Source organism: Arabidopsis lyrata (genome assembly GCF_000004255.2).
Source record: "Arabidopsis lyrata subsp. lyrata unplaced genomic scaffold ARALYscaffold_7, whole genome shotgun sequence".
In the NCBI taxonomy this organism is placed as follows: Eukaryota; Viridiplantae; Streptophyta; class Magnoliopsida; order Brassicales; family Brassicaceae; genus Arabidopsis; species Arabidopsis lyrata.
Window position 1 is genome coordinate 20,204,558 of NW_003302549.1, and position 14,051 is coordinate 20,218,608.

Below are 14,051 nucleotides of genomic sequence, written 5' to 3' on the forward strand. Positions count from 1 at the left end.
GAGTTCATCATTATTTGATTATAACCCGAGAAGGCGTCCATGAATGTTAACAGCTCATTCCCAGCGGTGGATTCCACAAGTCGATCTATATGTGGGAGCGGGAAACTGTCTTTGGGACATGCTTTATTGAGGTCTGTGAAGTCGATGCAAACCCTATCTTTCCCATTCTTCTTCTTGACAACGACAGTGTTCGCTACCCATTCCGGGTATTGCACTTCTCTTATGGACCCTATCTTCAAAAGTTTATCCACTTCGTCATTTACTATCTTTGCTCGCTCCACTCCAAGCTTTCTTCTCTTTTGTTTCACCGGCTTGAAGCTTGGATCCACGTTTAGTTCATGACAAATTATGCTTGGATCTATGCCGGGCATATCTGCCGCTGACCATGCGAATGATGTTACGTTTTTTCTCAAAAGTTTGATCAAAGCTTCTTTTATTTGGCCAGTCAAAGTCGCCCCAATTCGAATTTTCCGGTCCGTTTTGTCTTCTTCCAACACCACTTCAATTACTACATCATCTTTTTTCTGCCCGCTAGGAAATTTTGTTCTTATTCCCTCTTTTGCGGGCTTCGTTAATTGCTATTGGATCTTCATACGGTGGCTAGCTAGATAACACGTCCGTGAAGCTTCTTGATCTCCCCGAATTGTTTCCACTCCTCTTGATGTTGGAAATTTGATACATTGATGATATGTAGAGGGGACTGCTTTCATTTGATAAATCCAGGGAGTCCCGAGGATGATGTTGTAAGCTGCGGGCTTATCGAAGACAACGAAGTCCACGATCTTCGATACCTTTTTGGCAAGGACCGGTAGCTTGATTGTCCCAAGAGACATGGCTGACTCACTTGTGAATGCAACTAATGGAGACGGAGGTCCTACTATGTCCGCCCGACTAATTCCCATTCTTTCTAATGTACTTAAAAAGATCAAGTCGACCGAACTGCCTGTATCTATAAGGATCCTTGATACTTCAAAGTTGGCAACGTCTAGGGTAATGACTAGGGCATCATCATGAGGTCTTTCGAGGTGCCGCGTTTCTTCTTCATTAAATGATATTGATGCACTTTGAAAATCGACTTCTTCGCTCAAGCTTGCTTTGAGTAGGACATTTCGTCTATGTTTCTTGATGGAACTTATCGAATCTTGACAAAATTTGGAACCTCCTAGAATAACATTGATCTTACCCTTAGAATTCCTAGGTTCTTCCTCGCTGGTTAACCTTGGTCTTTTAGAATTTTGATCTTTGGGGTTTTCCTTTGCTTCATGGTATTCCTTCACAAAATCTTTTATATCGAATTTGGAAAGATCTCCGCTGGCCCAAAGTTCTGCGAGGTGCCTTTTAAGAACGCTACAATCCTTGGTTAAATGTCCGGTCACTTTATGAATGTCGCAATATAAACTTTCATCACGGACCCACGTGTTTGATCTTCCTTTCCCTTGGAATTGCTTTCCGACGGTACTGTTGAAGGGTTGCGATCCAAATTTCTTTGGTCCTCTATTCTCCCTGGGTTCGAACTTCTTGGCGGGGACAGTGATTGCCGGCTTTTCTTGCTTATTTCTTTTGGCAAAATTTTCTTTTTCGTCCTCTACCTCGCTCCAGTTGTTTGCGCGGAAGAGTGCATCCTGAATTGTGTCTGGTTTATGAAGTATTAAATCTTCTTTAAATCTTGAATCGTGTCGCAATCCTTTTCGTAAGGCAGATAAAGCTGATTGTTGTGAGATTCTTGGGAGCTTTGAAAGCACTCCTTTGAACTTGGTGATGAAAACTCGAAGTGATTCATTTGATCCCTGTGATAAGTTCCAAAGATCGGCATCCGAAACGCTTTTATCCATAAGGATGGAATATTGCTTTAAGAATACAGCTGATAGCTCGTCGAAATTGCTGATCGAACCCGGCTCTAATTGGGTGAACCACATTAAAGCTTGACTGCATAGATTTTCCGAAAAAAGCTTGCAGTAACCTGCATCCTCATCAGCTTCATCCAATTCGACTCTCCCAGCAGCGATCAGAAAAGCTGCGAGATAGCTCTTTGGATCCTCCAATCCGCTGTAAGGGTCCAGCTTGAGTTTTCGGGAATCTTTGATTCTCAAACTCGCAATTCGCGAGATGAAAGGTGTTCGCCTAGCTTCTTCAATGACTCGATTGATGTCTGGCTCCGAACTTGTAGCTTGATGGAACTTTGACTTCATTTCTTTTAGTTCTTGGCTAACCTTCCTCATAGTCTCGAGCTGGTCGAGGTTTTCCTGCTCGTATTGATCTGCAAGTTGAACTTCATCTTCGAGCTGTGCCTCTCCATCCAATGGCTGAATTACATTATTAGTAGCACCAGGGGTTGTTTGTCCGCTGGTTTCATTTCGTGCAACGGAACTTGGCGAGTTGAACATCCTCCTTCGGATTCCCACAGGATTTCCTGCACTTAAAGAGCGAACACGAGTTTGTATAGTATTGACATTTTGACTAAGAGATACCTGGGATGTTTGCAACGTATCGACGGCCTTTTCCACATCCGAGAACTTTTGTGATATGTCCGACATGGTTTGCTGCATAGCTTTGAGGGTTTCGGCCAATGATGTCTCAACGGCATCTCCTCCGGACATTGCTGCTTATCTCGGGAATGTAGTAAAGAAAAATCTGACCACTCAAGAATCCTAAGTCCCCACAGGCGGCGCCAAAATGTGGATGTCGGATTCACACACTCAAGTATTTTTGTTAATAGGGAACATTATTCTTGAGGGACAAAAAATAAGAATGTAGAAAGCTTTATGAATTGTTACGAAAATTGCTATATTATTTCTTGCTTCTCGGAAAAGATCCCCTTTACATGGCCATTGGCCTTTATATTTATACATAAAGAAACGACATTAAAATGAATAATTAAGTACAATTATTCCCTCTTAAATGTGTCCGTTTTGATCTTTGACTTTAATGCTCAACTTTTGAATTTGAGTTGACTCTGATCTTCATGGGCCTCGCCTTTTGGCCCAAGTGTCCTTGAACCGACTTACCCGTGTCTTCTATACCGAACTCATGTCGAAGTGCAGTCACTTCGGATTCTCGAAGTGGTGATAACCACTTCGACCGTTCCTTCGGCTCACGGGTCCAATGGGCTTTATCCTTTATGGGCCATTATCTTGACTACATGGCAATCTTTGGTTGGTCTCGGACTTCTGGTGCGGGATCCGACACCAACACTGACCAGCTACATACCTTCCGCTATGCGTAAGCGTTCTCATTTCGACTATTAAAGTTACATCACGTGCCTAACAATCTAACCACCTCAGGTCTCACACCTTCCTCTAAATACGGCGACTTACGAAATCTCACACCAAAACACCCTTCTAGTCTGGTCTGATGGAAGTAAAAGACACAACACCTTACAAAGGCTAGTGGCTCAATCAAGCTCCATAAAACAAAACCTACCATAACCTTCTAAGATCTCGGAGGATCTTCAACTGTTTGGGCGATTGGGCCAAGAGAAACTCTATTTTGGCTTATTGGTGTCCTTGACCAAGCGCGGCTCGATCTAAAAATTTCTCGACCACCAAACCCAGAGTCGCAACCACATCAAATGGGAGAAAATTCCACACCTCTGCTACCGAAGAAGAGACTTACTCACCACTATCTTTCCTTTTTAGATTCAAGCCCCACATTAAGAGCTTACCTGAGCTAACCGAGCAGCGAACCAAATCTTCAACAATCAAGGCAACGAACCAGCTGGAGGAGGACGAGGTCAACATAACCAGCGAGTTACACGCCAGACACCGACCACTAGAGCTAATCCCATGAGGGAAGACCCCAAATCCTATCTCTGACCAAAGCCAACTAATCTACCGGAGAGAAACGCGCCGCACATAGAGACACAAATCAGATCCGCCGACAATAACTATCGGCCATGACGCCGACCTCAAGAAAACGAACCGCACCACTGCTAGTAGGCAAACCTAAGTGTCTTTCTGCAGCCACGGGACAGCTTCACTCCAAACCACCAACAAGAGACCAGAATGGATCGTATGGACTACCGCACCACCAAAGAAGAGACACGATGAGTGGAGTATAGAGTATACTAGTCATAAAGTCTTAAGGAACATAATTGTAATTAATGAATCCCTAATCATAGGGTTGTGTCTTAGTATATATATATGTACATTGGTTCTCTAATAAAGTTAACGCATTCACAATCTATATGGTATCAAAGCAACGATAACCTAAACCTATTTATTTTTTCTTTCAAACAAACCAAGCCGTCCATCATGGCTCCTCCCAACGGCCTCCTAGTCACCACAGACGAAGCTGTCTTCCTCACACCTCAAACACTTTTCAACATCAACACATCCAATGCCACCAAACTAACCTCTCTTAATTATCTCACGTGGAGCCTTCAGATCCATGCCTTGCCTGATGGGTATGATCTAGCGGGATCCTTGATAATTTCATTGAGATCCCACCACAAACAATCATTGTCAACAATGTTGTCTCGGTCAATCCGGCGTTCACCTTCTGGAAGAGACAAGACAAATTTATTTATAGTGCCTTAACTGGAATCATCTCTCCAGCTGTTCAGTCATTGGTATCGCGTGCCACCAACTCTTCTCAAATCTAGGAAACTCTCAACAACACGTATGCCAAGCCCAACTATAGGCATAGTTTAAGTATAAATTTAACATACTGCAATTGTGGAGGTATGAAAAAGCCGATTTCACCAAACAACTGGCAGCCATCGACATTCAACAAATCTGGCCAGCGTGGGTTCAAGCCCTACTTGGGAAAATGCCAGATATGCAATGTCCCAGGACACGATGCGCATTGTTGTCCTTAGTTGAAAACAATGCAGCCTTCATCGAGCTCCTAAGCTCCCTCGCCATTTACACCTTGGCTGCCTCGAGCCAACTTGGCGATCAGCTCACCATACTCAGCAAACCCTTGGCCCCTTTACCTCATTAACATGATGCCCACACCGGTGTTGTCATTTCAATCACTCCAGAAGTTGTTCGGATTGTAACCGAATTACGAACGTCTTCGTGTATTTGGCTATCTATGCTTCCCATGGCTCAGACCTTACACTCGCACCAAGTTAGAAGCAAGATAAAGACGATGTGTGTTTCTCGGTTATTCACTCACACAAGCTGCATATTTTTTGCTTTGATGTGGACAAGAAGAGACTCTATACCTCTTGGCATGCCGTGTTTGATGAATCAACTGACCGATTTTCCACTTCCACAAATCGCAATTCACCCTCTTCCTCAAGTCATGAACAGAGCCCGTCATCCTTAGTCACTCCTATTGAGTCTTCGTCGTCTTTTCTCCCTGCAATTTCATGGTCCCGGTGCTCGGTTCTTCATCACCAACCACCATTGTCGATTTTGCCGGCACCAACAGCTCTCTTGCCACAACCAATCATTTCGACGACAACTGTGCATCCTCGACAACCCGACAATCCGACGAGCTCTCACCAATATCAGGTGCGCGACTCTCCAACCTTATCCTCTTCTTCCTCCACTTTTAATTTTGAGCCCACTTCTTCACATGAAAATGGACCTGAACCTAAGGTCCAGTCAAACTCAAATACAACATTCATAGGTCTACTGCCAAATCCAAACCTTGAAACCAATCCATCCTCTTTGACACACCCTCGACCGGTCAATGAAACGACTACCATTACCTCGCTACAAAATCAAACCACTGTTATCGCCGCAACTCAGCCACAACTTGCTCCACCACAAAATCAACATCAAATAGAAACATGATCCAAAACAACATCTCCAAACCAAAAACGAAAACCAGTCACACCGTTGCACTATCCAAAGCACATCCATCAGAACCCACCACGGTTACTTAGGCTCTAAAAGACAAAAGATTTTGTTTTCCAATGGTCGATGAACTTACTACACAACAACGAAATCATACATGGGGCTTTGTTCCTCTAAATTCAACTCAACATCTTGTCGGATGTAGGTGGGTCTTCAAACTCCAGTGTCTTCCCAATGGTGTCATTGACAAGTATAAAGCAAGATTAGTAGCCAAGGGTTTCAACCAACAATACAGAGTGGACTATGCTGAAACCTTTAGTTTGGTAAATAAATCGACAACCATAAGACTTGTTCTTGATGTTGTGGTAAAGAAAAATTGGCCACTCAAGCAGCTTGATGTCAACAATGCGTTCTACAAAGGACTCTCACTTAAGAAGTCTACATGGCTCAGCCACCGGGGTTTATAGACAGGGATCAACCTTCACATGTTTGTCGACTTCGTAAGGCCATTTACGGATTGAACAAGCTCCGCGAGTCTGGTACATGGAGTTGAAGCAACATCTACTTAACATTTGTTTTCTCAATTCTCTTTCTGACACGTCTTTTTTTATTTACTGTCATGGTACTATCTTGGACTATGTTGATGACATTATTGTCACAAGGAGCGATCCAACATTTGTGGCTGCGGTTCTCTCTTTCCTTGCGGAGCATTTCTCAATTAAAGATCCAACCGATCTCCATTACTTCCTCGGCGTTGAAACAACACGAATGAAACAAGGGCTGCACCTTATGTGAAGGAAGTATATTAGCCAAAACGAACATGCTCGTTGCTAAACCGATTGCGACTCCCCAGCCAACCTCATCAAAGCTGACCCCTCACAGTGGAACCAAACTTGACAATACATCAGAATATCGCTCTGTCGTGGGAAGCTTGCAATACTTAGCTTTTACACGCCCTCACATTGCCTTTGCGGTTAACTGATTATCTCAATTTATGCATCAATCAACACAAAATAATTGGCAACCTGCCAAACGAGTTCTCTGGTTTCTTGCAAGCAGCATCACACATGGAATTTTTCTCAATTCAACATCTCCAATCAATCTTCATGTATTCTCGGACGTGACTGGACTAGTGATTCTTATGACTATGTATCTACAAATGCATATTTCATATATCTCGGAAGTAATCCGATATCGTGATCCTCCAAGAAGTAGCGCAATGTATCGCGTTCCCTAACCAAATCTGAATATCGGGCTGTAGAAAACGCATCATCTAAAGTAATGTGGCTATGCTCACTCTTATCTGAGTTATATACTAAATTGCCAACGGGCCCATCTATATTCTGTGAAAACTTTGGAGAAACATACTTGTGCGCTAAACCGGTCTTACACTCGCGTATGAAATACATAGCTCTTTAGTATCACTCTGTCCGCAACATGATTCAGTCTGGTGCTCTTCGAGTCTCTCACGTTTCAACAAGAGATCAACTAGCGGATGCACTCACGAAGCCTCTTTCTCGAGATCACTTTCAGTCCGCCTGTTCCAAGATTGGAATTCGACAACTCCCTCCATCTTGAGAGAGCGTATAGAGTAAATTAGTCATAAAGTCTTAAGAGACATAATTGTAATTAATGAATCCCTAATCATAGGACCGTGTCTTAGTATATATATGTACATTAGTTTTCTAATAAAGTTAACACATTCACAATCTATATGGAGGATCTAAAAAGGAACCAACTAGAGAAGAGGGAGCCCTCTCCGTCGCCGGGAGGGCATGCCGGAGAGGCAAACGAGACTTACTTTAGATTTGTTTAAAAGATAAGGGGTGGGGGGGCGTTTAGAGAAAGAGAGAGAAAAAAAAACAAAGTGGATTTTGCATTTCTATAAGGGTAATATGACAATCTAAACATGGAAGAATCAATAATTAGTTCTCTCACCTCAAAAATGTTCTCTTTTAATGTTTTGCTTTTTGTGACAATTATACCCTTTAAATATATTAATCAAATGATTGAAGAGATGAAGAGAACTAAATCGACAAAATAGAAGAAATAGAGATGCGGCTGTGACGATACGTCGATATATATCTACTCATCGACTTTGATCTCATCACTGATGCTCTCCTGTCTGCACAATCTACACGAGATGTCACATCCACTCATGACAACGTCGTCGTAGTGCCACCGTGCTCCATCATGGTTCGTCACTGCCGTTCTTCTACTTCTCGCCACCTCCATTTTTTTGCTTTGTTTTCTGCAGATTTGCTAGTTTTGTTAAGGAACTTCTCTTCATCATACTAAAAAAAATTATTTTACTTTCTCCATCATTGTTGTCTCTCCTTTTTTGATATTTTTTATGTGAAATTAAAGAATATCGATGGTTTTAATGGTTCTAGATCCGACATAACAGTGTCGGTGGCTATGCAAAACAAATCCAGCAAAGTGTCAATCTTCAATTCAGCAAAAAGGAAGACCAAGGCGGTGTTGGTTCCAGGATTTTGACAAAGTGATTATTCAATTATGACAAAACTGGTTACAACAATGGTGATTTTGATTTTGAAGACAAATGGAACTAATCCGTTCATCTGTTCTTGTCATCCTAATTGGTTACCGAGATAAATAATGAACAAATAAATATTTTAACATGTTACGAAATAAGATAATTGCTAATATATTAGTTACCGAGTGAAATAAAAACAAAATTAGTTATTAACATGATCAAAAAACATAAATAATTTATTAACCATATAGTTATCTATGATGTAACATATAATTTACCATTTTTAAAAGATATGTTAGGGTGATAACTAATTTGCTAGTGTATAAATTAACGGTAATAATTAAATTATCAAATTAAGTAAACATGTTAATATATGAGTTAGCTGATACCAATCATATAATAAATAATTTGACACGATAAACATGTTTTCGACGTAAGAAGAATAGTGCTTTTACCTTGATAATGTTTTAGAAAAACATGTTATTAAAAGCTATATCGACATAAAATAATGTATATCGTGCTAATCAAATAATTAACTACTTAAACTTGTTACCGCCAAAACTCATATTTTGCTGCTGCATCTAAACTATTTATCTCGATATTTTTCTTGTTAACGCGCATATGTGACGAAGGTTATTTTTGGCATTACTTTGAGTCAGATGAAAGAGAACTAAATTATTAATTTTCATGTATAGATTCTTAATTATTTGGTCGTCTATGTACATATTTTTAACTCACCCTTTCTATAAATATATGCTTCTTTTACAATGTTCACATATTTTTACACATACGAAATGCAATATAATATATGTCAATAAAAGTTACATAGTTCTCATTTTGTAATATATATACAATACTAGAGTAGGACCCATGTAATACATGGGTTAATCAATAAATATTTGTTTTAGAAAATTTAGTAAGTTTCTTGCAATCTTATGCAAATATTATATTAAATTTTAGTTGAGCCAACTATGAATCTTATTATACTTTTGAGTTTAATATATTTTTTAAGATTTACTTATAATAAGATTGTTTTACTATTGACAATTAAAATTATATTGGTTGTGTTGGTATTAGTAAGTTTCATAATCTAAAATTCAATTTTTCTTTTTTAAGTTTCATAGCATAGTTGAAGAAAAGTTGAAATACATTTTGGATAGTAATTTAATAACAACAATATATTGCAACAAATATCAGACACAACAATTTTTTTTGTAAATGCTCATTTTTCTATGCCTTTTTTAAAAAATACCCTCTCATATTGTTCATTTTCAAAAATATCTTATTCATGTATAAAATGACTAAATTACCTTTCTTTAGTGAGAGAAGATAATAAGAAAGTAAAAATTTCTCACCAAAATTTATTTTTCATGCCAAAAAATTCCGCAACTTGAAAAAATTTCTCGTGATAACGACAAGGCTAGGCTCACCATAGAGTTGTTGGTAGATAAAAGTTGTTGGGTCTTGCCTTCTGTGCTATTATTCACTTGATAGAGAACCGAGGTTATGATGAATCCGTTAAAGAGATTGCACATAAGATGATAGATATAGTGAGAAAGCTTGTGGAAAGAGAAATGGAAGTTGGAATTGTAAGAAGAAAAAAGTCCAAATTCTTTAACCCTTACTTGCCTCCAGTTTTCCGGCCACCGGCGACGACGAAACTCCGTTATTATATTGAGAGATGTGGAAACTACTGTCAAGAAACAATTGGAATGGTACGGGAAGTTAGAATACAAATTCTTTAAGGGTTTGCTTTGGAGACTATGCTATCGAAGGCATGGAATGGGAAAGTAAGATTGTGTTGTGGAGAATCAATGTGATTGTCGAGAGAGGTTTGGATGAGTTTGATTGGCTGAACAACCTACATGACGATGATGATGATGATGATGATGATGATGGTGATGATGAAGAGTAAGATTGTATAGTTTATTGGTGTATAGTCTGAAATTGTGCATAGTCTAGTTTTTTTGGTGTATAGTCTGAAATTGTGTAGTCTAGTTTGGAAGAAGCTGCATTAGTTCACTGGTGAAGAACTAATCTTGCTCATCCACTTGAACCTTAACTTTGACCACTTCAAGAAACTTCAAATTCTCTATGGAAATGTCTCATTTGTTTTTTACAATCTTATTTAAATCAGGCTGATTCGATATACATTGATGTCAATGAAATAAGAAAACAAAACACAATGTCAAATACTCTCTGAGCCCTCCCCCAAACTTAAATTACACAGTCCTCTGTGTAACAAGAATTTGGAAGAGAGTACTCAGGGCAAACCAACAGAGAAACAAAATAAAATGTAGTATATACAATGGTGAATTGGAGTTGTTACCTCTTGGATGGGTAAAGAAGGAGGTGATTGACCTGGTACTGGTGGGCTTCATGGGCTAACTCGACGTCTCATCGAGCAGGTACGTCGAGCTCGGCGTTCGTCTTTGGTTTGGAGTGACACCAAGGGGCAAGCTCGACTTGTAGTCGAGTAGGGCACATCGAGTCTGGCCTGTCTCTATTCCTTTGACTCCAATTCGATTAATTCCTGAAAATCACAGACACTACAAAAACACATCAAAAATAACAAGAGATAAAGAGCTATTTACAAAGATAAACATGGGAATTCCTCCCAAGTGAGCTTGTTTAAAGTCTTTAGCTTGACTTCTCCATAGCAAAATATTAGTCATAAGAATCAAAAGGTTGAGCCAATGAACCTTTTGTCCTTCTCCTATCAGTGTAAGAAAATACATCTTTTCAAGGGCATGAGCTTCTCTAATCTCATAGAATGTGAGTTCCCTTCCTTCAAGTGCTGCCCGCAATGATAAGAGGTTTAACCGAATCAAAGCCGCTAAGTCACTCCTCGTCAATGTTGGATTTTCCTTGTAAAGCTCATCCAACTTCACTTTTTGTTCCAATGTAAGAACATTCTCATCTAATTGTGGCTCCACATATTCCTCATCTTGAATGTTGTCTCCAAAGATGTCCTCCTCTTCTTTGGGCAAATCATTGTAATGCATGACAAAGACCTTAAACAGACAGACAGAGCAAAATCCAGCAAGTCATTAAGCAAAGTAAAGTAGATAAGAACTTGATCTAAGCAAGTCTGAAATCTCAAATGTAACAAGCAGACACCCAAATGGCAACGGCGCCAAATTGATACTAGGATTTTTGCTATCAATTACCCTAATATACTTTCATGCCATTGTAGTATAAGAGGTTATCAATCCAATCAGGTGCTCTAATTATCAATCAAGATGGATCAGAGAATACTAAGTCAAGCCAAGCAGAATGGAGGTTTTGTTATCTAGCAATCCTAATCGAACATGCATAAAAACGATAAAGCTACAGAACAGGAATGAACATGCATAAAGAGAAATGACTATCAAAACTAAGCAGTAATAAGCAAGCAGGTCGAGTAGAACACAAAAGCTAACAGAAACGATAAACAAGCAATCAATAGAGATAAAGGGTCCTGAGGAATGGGGTAATCGATTATAGCAGTCTCCTTAGTCTACCTAGGTGGTTAACAAACTCAATCAAGCTATCCCTAGAAAATAGATTCAAATACAAATCAATCCACTCTCGTGACAGAGATTCTCAAGCTAAATCACTTTCATACTCAATTCTCATTGAAGAAATATAACCTAGCAGGCATTATGATTCAATCTAATAAAGTCAATAAGCATTCTAAACATCCAATCTCTTGGGCTAGAGTATGCAAATCTCTGGAAAAGTTTGTTCAGACATTTCATCAAACACCTTTTGGGTGTTGGAATGTCTGAGATCAATTTCCAATTGATCAGAGAAGAAATAGCATTAAGATCTACTAAACCAGAAGGGAAATCAAGCAATTCTACACTTAACCACCTAAATATACTTAGGATTCCACACCTAATCTAATCCATCCTCAAGAACCCTAATCCACTACTCAAGAACACTGAAGAACATCATGCATAAAAACCCAGAAAATTGCACAAACCCAGAAATCATTGAAAAGCAAGTATGTTATAGATGAGAACGAGATCTACAACTTTGATGAAGAAAGTAAGTGCAAAAACTAAAGGATTCAACGGGAAAAACGATTACAAAACTAGGGTTTATGAGAGAGCAGCGGAATATCTGCTGGGTAAAAGGAATATCCCCTGGATAATAGCGTGTACCCCTATTTATAGGAATACTAGGTTGCCCTAATTTGGCTACAAGACAAAATAAGAAGTCGGTGGGTGGTCCAACTCGACGTGTCATCGAGTCCGTGTGGTCGAGTCCGTGTCCAGACAGCTTCCTGACGTCCTACTCGACGTGTCGTCAAGTCCATGTGGTCGAGGGGGAGTGATTCTTCAAAGGGTGCTCCTTGATGGCCTCCTACTCGACCTCACGTCGAGTTGGTGTGGTCGAGTCCAACCCTTGGTGGTTTCTGAGCGCCTGCTCGACCTCCTGTCGAGTCCAACCAGTTTTCTGCATATGTCTCCATTAAAACCACCATAATTCTTGCATCAAAGCTCTGATTCGCTTGACATCACCTCCGTTGGAAAGGTAACTCAAGTTCCTATAACTTGTATGAAGAGCTCTGAAGCTAAATCGCAATGAAAGACTTCCATCTGAGTCGATCTTTGAGGGACTTCAGACTGGCTCTGAATCATCAATTCTCTTCTTTGCATCCATTAAGTCCCAAATAAGCTCCAAATACCTGAAACACATCCAATATGTAATATGCTATGCCATGCAATGCAAATCGTACTAAGTGATGAAAATGATATGAAAAGGACTATGGATGCAATGAAAGAGAGATGAAACTTAGCTAAATGCACGAGAAAAGTGTGCTTAAAAGCGGTAAAATACAGAGACATCAACATACACTAACTTCTTTTTTTTTTTTGTCGTCTAGATTTATTATTAATTGCAAATTATGAGAACTGTTACATAGACGATTCTACAACTGACAATTCCTTCCGACCTTTACTAGATCCACGACAGACTACACTTCCTTCTTCGTAATCTCGATGAATACCTTCAATGATCCATGACCTGGCGACACTTCCTTCTCTGCGTAGAATCCTGGCGAACGGCTATAATTGTACATCGCTGGAGATCTCTTGCACACTTGCCTCCATTAATCTGCAAATTTGTTAATAAATCGCAATACCTGAGACTCGAACCTCATACCTCTTGGTGTAGAAGCATTAATCAACCCTTGGTCAACCAATGGGCCAAAGGGCTTCCCATACACTAACTTCTAAATATGTTTTTTTTTTTATAAAATAAAAATAGAACTTATTTTATATTTTATGTCAATATATGTTATTGTTCCATCTTTTTACAAAAACAAAAGTAAATGTTCTTTAAAACTATCATAGATAATAATGAGTAAATGCCAATTTTATGAATATTAATTGTTATAATAATGATTCGCTTCTCAAAATATGTAAATCTTCTGTGTTTTTTTTTTGTAGTTATCTTCCAAAAAACAATAACCAGATCCTTCCCCGCTACTTGATTTGCTATAAATAATTTGCGTGGTATTCACTTCTATATCATATCTATACAAATCCATTGCTTTTTTTTTTCCGCTTCGTTCTTCTTTTTTTAAAATTAGTATTGTTTGAACAATGAGTTAATTTCTGTTAACAACCACAAAGTGAGATTAAATATAATTCAGTTATAACAAAAATTGAAATATCATAAATGAGTCGCATCTAAAACGTAGATTATTTTGAGTTAATTAAATAAATTAGCTATTATTTTGAATTACTTTGGGAAGTTCCTTTTTCAATTTATAATTTTTTTGTTGTTGAAATGGAGATTTGTTTGAGCTAGTTACA